This window comes from Panulirus ornatus, chromosome 2 (genome assembly GCF_036320965.1).
Source record: "Panulirus ornatus isolate Po-2019 chromosome 2, ASM3632096v1, whole genome shotgun sequence".
In the NCBI taxonomy this organism is placed as follows: Eukaryota; Metazoa; Arthropoda; class Malacostraca; order Decapoda; family Palinuridae; genus Panulirus; species Panulirus ornatus.
In genome coordinates, this window is record NC_092225.1 from 18,203,621 (window position 1) to 18,215,501 (window position 11,881).

The 11,881-nt window shown below is 40.7% G+C and overlaps 1 protein-coding gene across 4 annotated transcripts in view; it reads left to right on the forward strand.

Moving 5' to 3' along the window:
• The window catches only part of twz (BTB/POZ domain-containing protein twz), a 197,728-nt gene that overhangs the window by 96,716 nt on the left and 89,131 nt on the right, over nt 1-11,881 (forward strand). The gene's annotated exons all lie outside the window — the stretch shown is intronic.

Below are 11,881 nucleotides of genomic sequence, written 5' to 3' on the forward strand. Positions count from 1 at the left end.
CCAGGGTCACCACCAACACCATCAGGAGGAGCAGGAGGATCTGGTGGTTCATAAAGGAAAGGAAATTGGAAAGCAAAGGATAGGATTAGAGGGAAAGAGAAAATGATAAGAGGCAGTATATATATATATATATATATATATATATATATATATATATATATATATATATATATATATATATATATATATATCTTCAAGGCCCCCAGAGAGCAGAAGAGGGTGTTTTTTGAAGTGGTTTGGGCACATGGAGAGGATGAGTGAGGAAAGATTGACCAAGAGGATATATGTGTCGGAGGTGGAGGGAACGAGGAGAAGAGGGAGACCAAATTGGAGGTGGAAAGATGGAGTGAAAAAGATTTTGTGTGATCGGGGCCTGAACATGCAGGAGGGTGAAAGGAGGGCAAGGAATAGAGTGAATTGGAGCGATGTGGTATACCGGGGTTGACGTGCTGTCAGTGGATTGAATCAAGGCATGTGAAGCGTCTGGGGTAAACCATGGAAAGCTGTGTAGGTATGTATATTTGCGTGTGTGGACGTATGTATATACATGTGTATGGGGGGGGTTGAGCCATTTCTTTCGTCTGTTTCCTTGCGCTACCTCGCAAACGCGGGAGACAGCGACAAAGTATAATAGATAAGTATAATAATAATATATATATATATATATATATATATATATATATATATATATATATATATATATATATATATATATCAATGGACAGACAGGCATAAGAGAATAGAACATGCATAGAACAGGGAGTATATGGGATAGAGGAAAAGTCTGGGTAAGAGAAGAGGAATGAGGAACTGGACATGACACATTTATGTAAAAAAAAGGAGAGACAGTGTGAGGAAGACGGGATGTGTATGGAGAATGGAAAGAAAAGCAAATATGGAGAAAATGAGATAAGTAAGGTAGGATATAGGATGAGTGAGGGAAAACGTTCAGGGAGGGATGGATGTATCTCACTGAGAAAAAAAAAACTACGAGAAAACAGTACGACATGACTTAACAACCCACATGCACAAATGTGCGACCCTTGAGTATGGTGGTCTGGCGTTTCGTAATTACATCCTACGACATCATTCCTTGAATCAAACCCTAAGCAATGTGCTGAAGGGTCGTATTAATGCCTTGCTCGTGGTCTGAGAGTCAAACGAACACAAGAAGTACTTGAAATATAACGTGAGTTCTGGTCATTAACCAGTTTTCAAATAGAGCAGATCCTTCAATCGTCTTTACGAAGGGAAGAAATCAAATCCAGAAAATAGAAAGGATGTTCGACAATGAACATGACACATGCATTCACAGCTTTTTGTTTGTCATTGTCATCCGGGCAAATCAAAGCAGCAAATAAATAAATATAAACATCTAAACTGTCTTCTTATAAAATAATCGCATGAATTACAGTTTGTAAATTCTCTTTAAAAGATTAACGTAATTTCAACTTTTACGACTGTAATGTAATTTCACCTGCTATAATATGATTTCCATATAGATTCGTTGTAAAATAACCACATTACAGATGACTCTTAATAATATATATATATATATACATATATATATATATATATATATATATATATATATATATATATATATATATATATATATATATATATATATCATGGCTACTGGTTCTCATATTTATGTCGAACCAATTAGTTAAATAAAGTGTTATTTATTCTTCATGTTAGACCTGCTTCATAAAGAGAGACAGACAGTAGGAAATCAGAAAAAGAAAAAAAAAAAGGCATGGCGGTGAAGAGTTCCACAGCGTAGATGTTGGAGAAAGAAAGAAAGGAAAATAAAAAATGAGAGAACCTGCCAAACTCCGAGTTGTCAACATTCTCGCAATATACGTGGAATGTAGAGGCTGTCAGGGGCTCACCGGGGAGAGGCGGAGACAGACGAGCAACCACAGCGAGAGAGAGAGAGAGAGAGAGAGAGAGAGAGAGAGAGAGAGAGAGAGAGAGAGAGAGAGAGAGAGAGAGAGGAGAGTGTCGCAAGTTAAGGAATGAGGTGAGGTGTTGATGAGGCGAACTCCGTCGAAAGGGAAGGTGATGGAAGAAGCGACCCCTTACAGGTATGTATGACCAGTGACTCCTCACACGGACAGATCAACCCTCCGTCCAGCTGCAGTATCTCCTCTGAAGGAAGATACATACAGTCAGGACCCGGTCAGAGTCCCCGAGTACCTGGTCAAACGTCTGGCTACTTTGGCTGCTTTTAGTAACACACAGTTTCCAAGAACGATTGAAGCACTTGATACGTATAGAATCGATGATCTCTCTCTCTTTTTTTTCTTCAGAACCTTCAAAGTAAATAACAAAGCCAAGAACAGTTTTAGATAAAGTAACTGAAAGAGATAAAATGTGGCTGGAAACACTGAATTTGATCCGTTTTTCTCTAATCCACTAAGATATACACGATTTTCCAGGTTCGAAATGAGGGACGTGGTCGAATCTATGTTCGATACAAGACGAACAAATAAATGACGAAAATTAATACATAACGGAACTGGAAGAATACGAAGTTGAAACATGAACAAAGGAGTGAATAAGATCACTGGTCGAGAGCAGATCAATGATTAAAGGGGATAGAAGTAAAAGAGAACAAAATTACTGCGATTACCTATAGTGAAAGCAAAAATAGAATGATTCAGTCCTTCAACCAATTTAGCAACAGACCGACTGGACACGAAACTGGAAATGAGTTTTAAGAGAAAGTAAAGCGAAGGGAAGGATGAGGTTAAGAAATCTGACATTTCTAGTAGATCTTATCGATGGCTTTCGAAATATATAGTGCCAGAACATGAGATTCCCTGATGCACTTAGAGACTGAAGATCAGATGTAGGTCAGGCAAGAATGAGTGTCTCCGGGTGATCTCTTCCAGCGGAAACCATACTGGTGATCAGAAATAAGAATATGGATTTAGAAGTGCATTAGTACACACACACACACACACACACACACACACACACACACACACACAAAGACCCCTCAAACAGCAGAAGCAGAAGCTGTAGGACAAAAAGGTCGAATGATCAAAATAGTTTTCCATCTTCGTAGTGGGCTGAACCAATGTAGTATGCATCCAAAAGGAAGTCAAATTGTTGGCTCTGAGGCAGACACGAAACATTGAATCAACCACAGACGCAAGCTTGAGGCAAGACGCACTTATCCCAAAGATGTGGAGGAATATAAAGCAATCCTCATACTACATCAGTTTCCAGATGAATGCAGTGTGCTTTGAGCCAACGATATACGGAAGATCATAGGACGAGTGAGAAGAAATGTCAGGATCGTCTCAAAAACGGTACAATGAAAGGAAAACAAAAAAAAACCCCAAAGGATATGGATTTTATCCATCGTAGAGACAGTGGGAGTGTTACCAAGACGGAAGAAAGGGAGAGAGACGAGTTTTTAGAAATTCGTAGAGATGTTTTTCCACAAAGGGGAAGAAGACTCTATCTGTGGGATAAGTCGACAGGTCTGAATACTTCGTAGGGAGTTTAATCCCATAAATAGAGCAAAATACGTTGCAGACTGAGAGAGTCGGATGCACGGAGACGTATTTCCATGTTTGAGAGATTTCTTTCCTAGATGTGGCTATTGCTTCACCTCGCGTGATGCCTCCAGGCGTACGGATCATGGGAACACACACCCACTCCTTTCTCTGTATGGCTTTATCCTCGCATTTTTCCATCGTTCGATCGTTTTTGTCCCGGAATCCATACTAACTAGGGTTCAGGATAACACCCTCTTAGCTCCTGCAGAAGACGTGAACGACCTTAGAAGTAGGCACCATGACTGTACGAGACGGGGATACGTATGGAAGAACATAATGTGAGGGGAATAAGCAATGAATGCAAAGAGATGGCAGCTGGTGATATTTTTAGGCAGGGTGAGTTAGCTATGCTTGGCAGGTACGAGAGAAAGTTATGGGATAGTGAAACTCCTGAATGCAATAGAATGAACGTTGCCAAATCAGGGCCTCTTAGAAAGTGCAGAGGACTATCTGAAGGAAAGTGTTTTGGAATCTGATGAATACTAAGAGCTCTGGAATGACATTTCATTGCAACTATGTGTAATCTAAATGTCATTGATTACAACTTACAAGCGTGATAGTTTTAGAATGATCTTATGAGTGACATGTGCGTCATGTAACGGAATGGAAAAGAAGGTTAAGGATACTGACTGGTTGAGGATGTGGATCTGGGAGAGACTTTGAGTGTGTGATGATGTGAATGGACGGGTGGAGGACACGCCAGAAGGACACATAGGTGGCTGTTAGGTTCTGGATGAAACTGACACCGGTGAAAGTGTACATGGGATATACACATTTATGCACGTTAGCGGGTCAGAATGTTGCATATATATATATATATATATATATATATATATATATATATATATATATATATATATATATATATATATATATATATATATATATATATATATATATATTATCCCTGGGGATAGGGGAGAAAGAATACTTCCCACGTATTCCCTGCGTGTCGTAGAAGGCGACTAAAAGGGAAGGGAGCGGGGGGCTGGAAATCCTCCCCTCTCGTTTTTTTTATTTTTTTTTTATTTTTTTTTATTTATTGATTTTTTTCCAAAAGAAGGAACAGAGAAGGGGGCCAGGTGAGGATATTCCCTCAAAGGCCCAGTCCTCTGTTCTTAGCGCTACCTCGCTAATGCGGGAAATGGCGAATAGTATAAAAAATATATATATATATATATATATATATATATATATATATATATATATATATATATATATATATATATATATTTTCCTACTGAGAGGGAAAATACGCAGTAGGGAGTTGTGCCTATGTGTCGTGTGTTATGAGGACTGGTGGAGGTTTGTCTAATTATATGATAGTTATTCAAGATGATGCAGGACGAGAAATGTGAGTGAAGGTATGACGGCGTCAAACCTAATTCACAAATAAAGTTGAATTAAGAAAACGACATGTCGATGAAAACGTGAAAAAGGAGGAAGCTGGCTACCACAAAGGTGAATATAGAATGTGAACAGATAGAGTATATGAATAAAATGAGAGCAATTATGATCGTCGAAGAAAGATGGAATAAGATGTTAGGAATAATTGCAAAATAATTTGAAAGAAGGTAATAAAGTGTGTGAGTGTGTGTGTGTGTGTGTGTGTGTGTGTGTGTGTGTGTGTGTGTGTGAAGAAAGTGCCTATGGCAAATGAGGAGGGTTGCAAGAGGTGGGGAAGGCTGTTTCATCATTTATCTATCGTTACCCCAGGACCAATTCATATCAAAGAGTCCTGGTGTTACCCAGGACCTTTCTAAAGGCTGCGCTAACTCTCAGCAGCAGGGAAATGTAGACTCCTCTGGAGTAAGAAGCTCTTAACGAGACTGTACTTCCCAGTAATACACCTTCGCCTTAAGGTGACTTTTCACTCGCGGTGTAGCTTTGTGTAAGCGGAGTCCGGTAGATAAAGTTTTAATGATGAGAATAATGCGTGGGTGAGCGAGGAAAAGAAATGGTACAAGCGAGTGGTTTGAAATATATATATATATATATATATATATAAATATATATATATATATATATATATATATATATATATATATATATATATATGAGTCGAGTCAAAGTTATGTGATATCACTGTGGTTGTTTAATAAACTTGTGTGTGTGTGTGTTAACTGAGCATTATTTGTGACACGAGTGAAATGGAGTGACAGCATTGTAATGCTGAATCGTGGAGACATGGAATGGAAACTACCTCATTCGTAAATGCAGATGATGCTGTGTTGTTAGATGAATCAGAAGAAGAGTTTGGATTGCGTGGTACGTCACTCTGCAGATGTGTTGCAAGAAGCTGTTGGAAGATAATGCCTATAACAGCAAAACTTCTTCTTGATAGATAAGAGCTATCACGCCGCAATATCAATTGAAATGAGAGAGAACGTAGAGGCTCTTACTAAGGTTATATATCTGGGAGTCACGATCAGAAAGGATCACATTCGGAAATTTGTAGCTGAAAGTATTTCCAGAACTGGATTGCACTGAAAGCTTTGGTGAACTGGGAAAAATGATCAGAGGACGCAAGAAACTTGTACAATGATCTGCTTTTATTCCAACTTTGCTGTGTGGATGTGAACACCTTACCTTCTCTATCTCCAGACTGGTTAAAAGATAAGAACAGTAGAGATGAGTCATGCGCAGCCTAATATTACCAAAATTGAGAGACTAAATGAAGTAAATAATGAGGATATGAAAGATATTTGACGTGCAAAAAATTGCTAGAAAGGCACATGTATGAAAGTTTATCAAGACAGTATGGCTGTGTAGGACGCTTTGAAAGGATGCTTGGATGATGATAAGTTGGTCAAGAAGGTGGTACGGGTGAAGGTATAGGGAGGATGAAAAGACTGCTAAAGGGAAGGACATACATGACAGGAAACACCTGGGAGGGACAGATAACAGAGGACCTGATAGCCTATGACGAGGTTATGCGCTGGAGGACAGTATAAAAGAAGGACAGATAGCAGAAGACCTGTTACTCTATGACGAAGTTATCTGCTGGAGGACAGAACAAGAGCAGGACAGATTACAGAAGGCGTAATGGTGTATGACAAAGTTGTATCCCTGCAAGGCAGTAAAAGGACCCCACCTTCCTCCCTCTACATAGATGCATAAAGATTATCATTAAAAGAAGAATGCTTCTTCTCACATATCACCACCTCCGGTACATCAGCTAGTAAGAAGATAGCTATGAAGCAGCAACATATAGTAAGAAAATATGATACTGTCATGGATATTCTATAGGAAAGTATGAACGAAAAACATTCCGATCTACTCTCAGACGCTGGATACTCCGATACATTATAAGCTCAAATATTAAAAGAAAAAAAATGAAGTTTAAGTATAATATATTGACCTTCTCAAACCGGTAAATCTATGGGTAATTAATATCAAGATGGTATTTGTCCAACTGTGACTTAAAAGTGTTAATAGATCTCGCCTTGGCAACATCTGCCAGTTGTTTCATCCAGTCTCCTAGAAATCTGTACCTATGAAATTTTGTCCACGTTTGATTACATCTCCTTTTTATTCACTGTATGTCGTTACTTCCTACCATTGTATTTCTGTCTAACGTCAACGAATCTGGAAGCTATACTGGCAAAATCATTTAGTATTTTCCAACCTGTTAGTCGGAGTCTGTATTTCACAGGGAAAATGGTATTTGGTCTCTTGATTCTTTGTTCGTCATGTTTATGCCTGAAAGACGGAAATCACTTTGTTGCTCGCCTCTGTATTTATTCTACTTTTCTTCGTCTTTGATGTTTATCTACCGGAAACGAAACAGAGTAACCGAACAGAAGCTTGCCTAGGGCAATGTGAATGCCTTCAGTTTCACAGTTTATACTTCTCACTGTTATTAAAGTTTACATTGTGTTTACTGTGAGCAAGGTTAGCACTACTTTCTCCATTTTAGGCTATTACTGGTCATCACTCCAGGGCTATTTCCTTCATGTACTCCTGATAATGGCTTACTACTAATCGTGATACAATTATATTTAGTACTTTCCTGACCAGACACGCGTTATTTAGCATTTATCAAGTGAACTCGATTGCTCAAGTCTCAGAATATTGCATGAATGCGTCGAAATATCTTTGAATCACTAAAGTTTTCTTTCTTTTAACCCTCTTAATTTCGTGTCATCGGCAATTTTTGAGAGCTTACTGGTGAGTTTTGTCTCCAGGTCACTGACATACATACTGACAAACACATGAACTTTGTACTGTCTTGCTTCTCAGGCAGACCCACTCGGATGATTTCCCTCGTTAAATGAATATATTCAGTCTACGCCTATACTCGATGCCATATGCCATATGACTTGATATTGCGAAAGCTTTTTAAAAATCTGCGTAAGTACCATTCCTGAATATGTTTATGTATATATGTCTTTGTTATGGTTTGCTGTGTTGCCATTATCGTGTGGTAACGGGCCTGCAGCAGCGAGGGAGCAGATTGCAGTGTATGTAGATGAGGTGGAGAGGCAGAAGAACGAGGTGGAGACACTTGTAGTGGAGGAGGGGGGTGGGTGCGTGCGGTGGAGGAGGAGGGTACGTGTGCTGGAGGAGGTGGAATTACGTGTGGAAGAAGTGGAAGTACGTGTGGATACATACGGATGTGGGGATACCACGTAGGCGGTGGTGGGAAACAGAGAGGAGGTGGAGGTATGGACGAATGGCTTGTTTATGTGGTGTGGGGGAAGGGAAGGGAAGGGGGTGGGACGGAGAAGGCCAGGGGGTAAGAGAGAGAGAGAGTGTGTGTGCCCTTCGGGGGAGCGTAAGAGGGGGGAAAGGGGGTGCACGTCAGTATTACCCCCACCGGAGCTACCTCCCAGGGCCAGTCCCACGGGGCTACCCCAGAGGTGTGCCTCCCAGGGCCAGTCCCACGGGGCTACCCCAGAGGTGTGCCTCCCAGGGCCAGTCCCACACACCTGATGGTGACATTTCACCTCCCTCCCGGCTCTCACCTCCCCCCCCCCCCATCATCTACTACCAACACCTGGACGCCCTACTTCCACCCGTGCCATCTGTGACCATCTGTCTCACACGTCATCATTTGGTAAAGCAGCGTACCACCTGGATACCACGTGTGTGTCTCTCTTGCATAAGATTCGTCTCCAACTGGTGGCTTCCCCTGAACCTGTCCTTCCCAGTATGTTACCACCTGGGCCTTACTACACCACCTTTCACCTCCAAGACCTTTTTCCTACCACCTGTCATCATCTTGATCCTCCTCCAACCGTCACCACCTTAATCAACCCTTCTCCTCTCCTCCACCTTTCATCCACACATCGAGTCCCTCCTCCTCCACTTATCCGTCACCACCTGGGACTCCCTTCCTCCTCCTCCTCCTCATCCAAAGTCTGTCGCTACTTGAACCCTTGTCCCCCACCTGTCAACCACCTGGACCTCTTCAACGTCAACATTCAGTTTTATGGGGCAGCATCGAACCCCAGCGTCGCCCTTGTTCACGTCCCTCTTATACCTGTAGCCGCGGCTCCAGGCCTTTTGAATATGTTGTGAAAGGTAAAGGGTACATACGTGGTCAGCGGAAGGCCACGTAGTGTGTGGGCCACGTGATGGTGGTCATCGGGGGGGGGGGGGGGGGGGTACACATGATCAGTGGGGTACCACGTGGTCAGTGAGAGGGGTCACGTGTTCAGTGGGAGGAGTGTCCTGTGGTTATTGGATGGGCCCTTTTCTACCCCCCCCCCCCCCTGGTACGACCACAGCAACATCCGACTTCCTAAGTCACCGCCAAAGATGGTGAGACATAGTAAAAGGGAAAGAGAGTCAGGACCTAGGACGAGATTTTGCCACAGAGCGCAGCATGCGCATAGCGTTCGCCTCCCACCCACCCACCCACCATGGGAAGAAAGGGAGAAAAATGGAGAATACAGTAAGGCAAAGAACGGGAGACACCAAATGAAACAAGAGAACGGGACACCTCCGCCGATAACGTGAAAGTAGATGGACCAGTAGCAAATCGTACAGAACTGGATTTCCAGGAGAATGCACCTAATATTTTTTGTGGAATGGTGGACACAGTAAACTACCAAAGGGATAAGATCTCACCTGCTCCATCCAGAGGGATACGTAGGGGCAAGGAGAGAAGAGGACGACGAAGGAGGAGAAGGAGGAGGAGGAGAAAGAGGAGGACTGACTGTCTCTAAAGGAGACAGCTTTGAGGTTCAGGAAATACTGGGAGAAGTCTCAGTCTATCCAATACATAACGTGAAGAGTAACTGTAGGAAAGAAATGCACAAGATCGTGATAATATATATAACCCTCCAGAGAATCTTATTGAACAGGATCAAATACAGTTACAACAGTGAGGGAAAAAATCAAGATGGTACATGAAGCAGTAACACACGCACTTTTGAGAGACGAGGATTAAGTAATATTGGATTTCACTTATAAAGAGATCGACTTGTGGAATATGGATTCTCATGGTGACAGAAGGTCACGTAAACAAGTTAAGAGTATATACAGGTACATCTATACCAACATTTCGCGGAACATATACACACTAGGATAACTGAGAGACTTACCATCATTACTAGATCTGATTTCCAAACAAAGTAGCATGGACATGGAAAATATCATGCGTGATACACCAGTGGGTAAAGGTGATCATGTCATACTGGAGTGTGATCATGTGGTAAATGAGAATATAAAAAGACAAACATTGACACATGACGCAAAGAGGAGACATAAAAGAAATTATAAAGAAACCAATTCATGTAAGAGAAGCTGGGAAATGGAACTCAATAGCTAGGAACTATGGCAATATGGTGGTGGAATTTCTGTCGAAGTCACCAAGAACATTAGGGACGTGGCAATACAAAAAACAGAGGGAAAATGTGTCTAAATAAAAGATATATGAAGAAAGATGGAACTTGGCAATGTATAGTTTCGAAGTTACAGGCGGTACCTCAGCCAGCCAGCATTTGAAAAGCATACGACAGCAAGAAACCAACACAGTACATAGAAAGGAGGATGAAAGACGTTTTGCAAAGAGTGTCGTGGAAAAGGTAGGGGAGAATCCAAACTTTTTCCATAAATTCATCAGAGGCAAACTGTTAATTAAGGAGCAGCTAATCATGCTTAGGGACTGAGAGATAAAAGCTGTAGAGGATGATGTAAGGAAATGATATGTGAGGAAATAAATGACAGGGTCGAAGGTGTTTTCACACTGGACAACACTAAGACCCAATATGTGAAGAAGGTAAATGACAGGGTCGAAGGTGTTTTCACACTGGACGACACGAGGACCCAATGTGTGAAAAAGGTTTAAGAAAGCATTGAAATATCTTAAGATAAAATACTAAAGGGTTTTGATCCTTAAAGGCTCATGGTCCTGATGTAATCTCTCCATATGATCTAAAGATATGTGCAGATACTCTTGACAGATCACTTGAAATATTATTCAAGATGTCGCTGGCAAAAGTTCAATTGCCAACGAGTGAAAGAGGGTCAATAAAAGAGAACAAATAGTAAAGAAGATGAAGATAAAGAGCTGAACCGCAGACCAATCTCCCCGACCATAGTGCAAGCAGAGGATGAGGATAGAATAGTAATGATAATAATCATAATCATTATCATTATTATCATTATCATTCTTTTTCTTCTCCTTGTCATTATCATTATTATTACTATTATTATTATTATTATTATTATTATTATTATTATCATCATCATAATCGGTCTGTTGAACTCAGGTAACCATTCAGCTGAAAATACACAGATGACATACCACAAAACAAGAAGTCGTCCTCATAACTAGTAAAAACAAATCATACAAAAGCTTAAGGTCAAGGAGGGGAGGTGGCGGGTATTTCCACGCTCATGACAAGCACATAAGTGAGTTACATCGACACAGTCAGAGTGGCAGATATACAGGAAGGTTTACAGAGTACAACATATGGTTTATATATATATATATATATATATATATATATATATATATATATATATATATATATATATATATATATATATATATATTGTATCTAATGGTTGATTAGTTGAATATGAAGTGATGAATCGCTACACGTTGATTGTGTTAGAATAGTGCAGTGGTTGACATACCACATAAAACAAAGAACTCAAGTGTTTACTTGCTTAGCTATGCGCTAGTTCATGGACTGTTTATGACATTCATAATGATGTGTGTGTGTGTATGTGTGTGTGAGTGTGTGTGTGTGTGTGTGTGTGTGTGTGTGTGTGTGTGTGTGTGCGTGTGTGTGTTTGATGCTCCGTGAGAAATGAGGAATAGTGACTGGGAATACATGGTTTACGAAAAA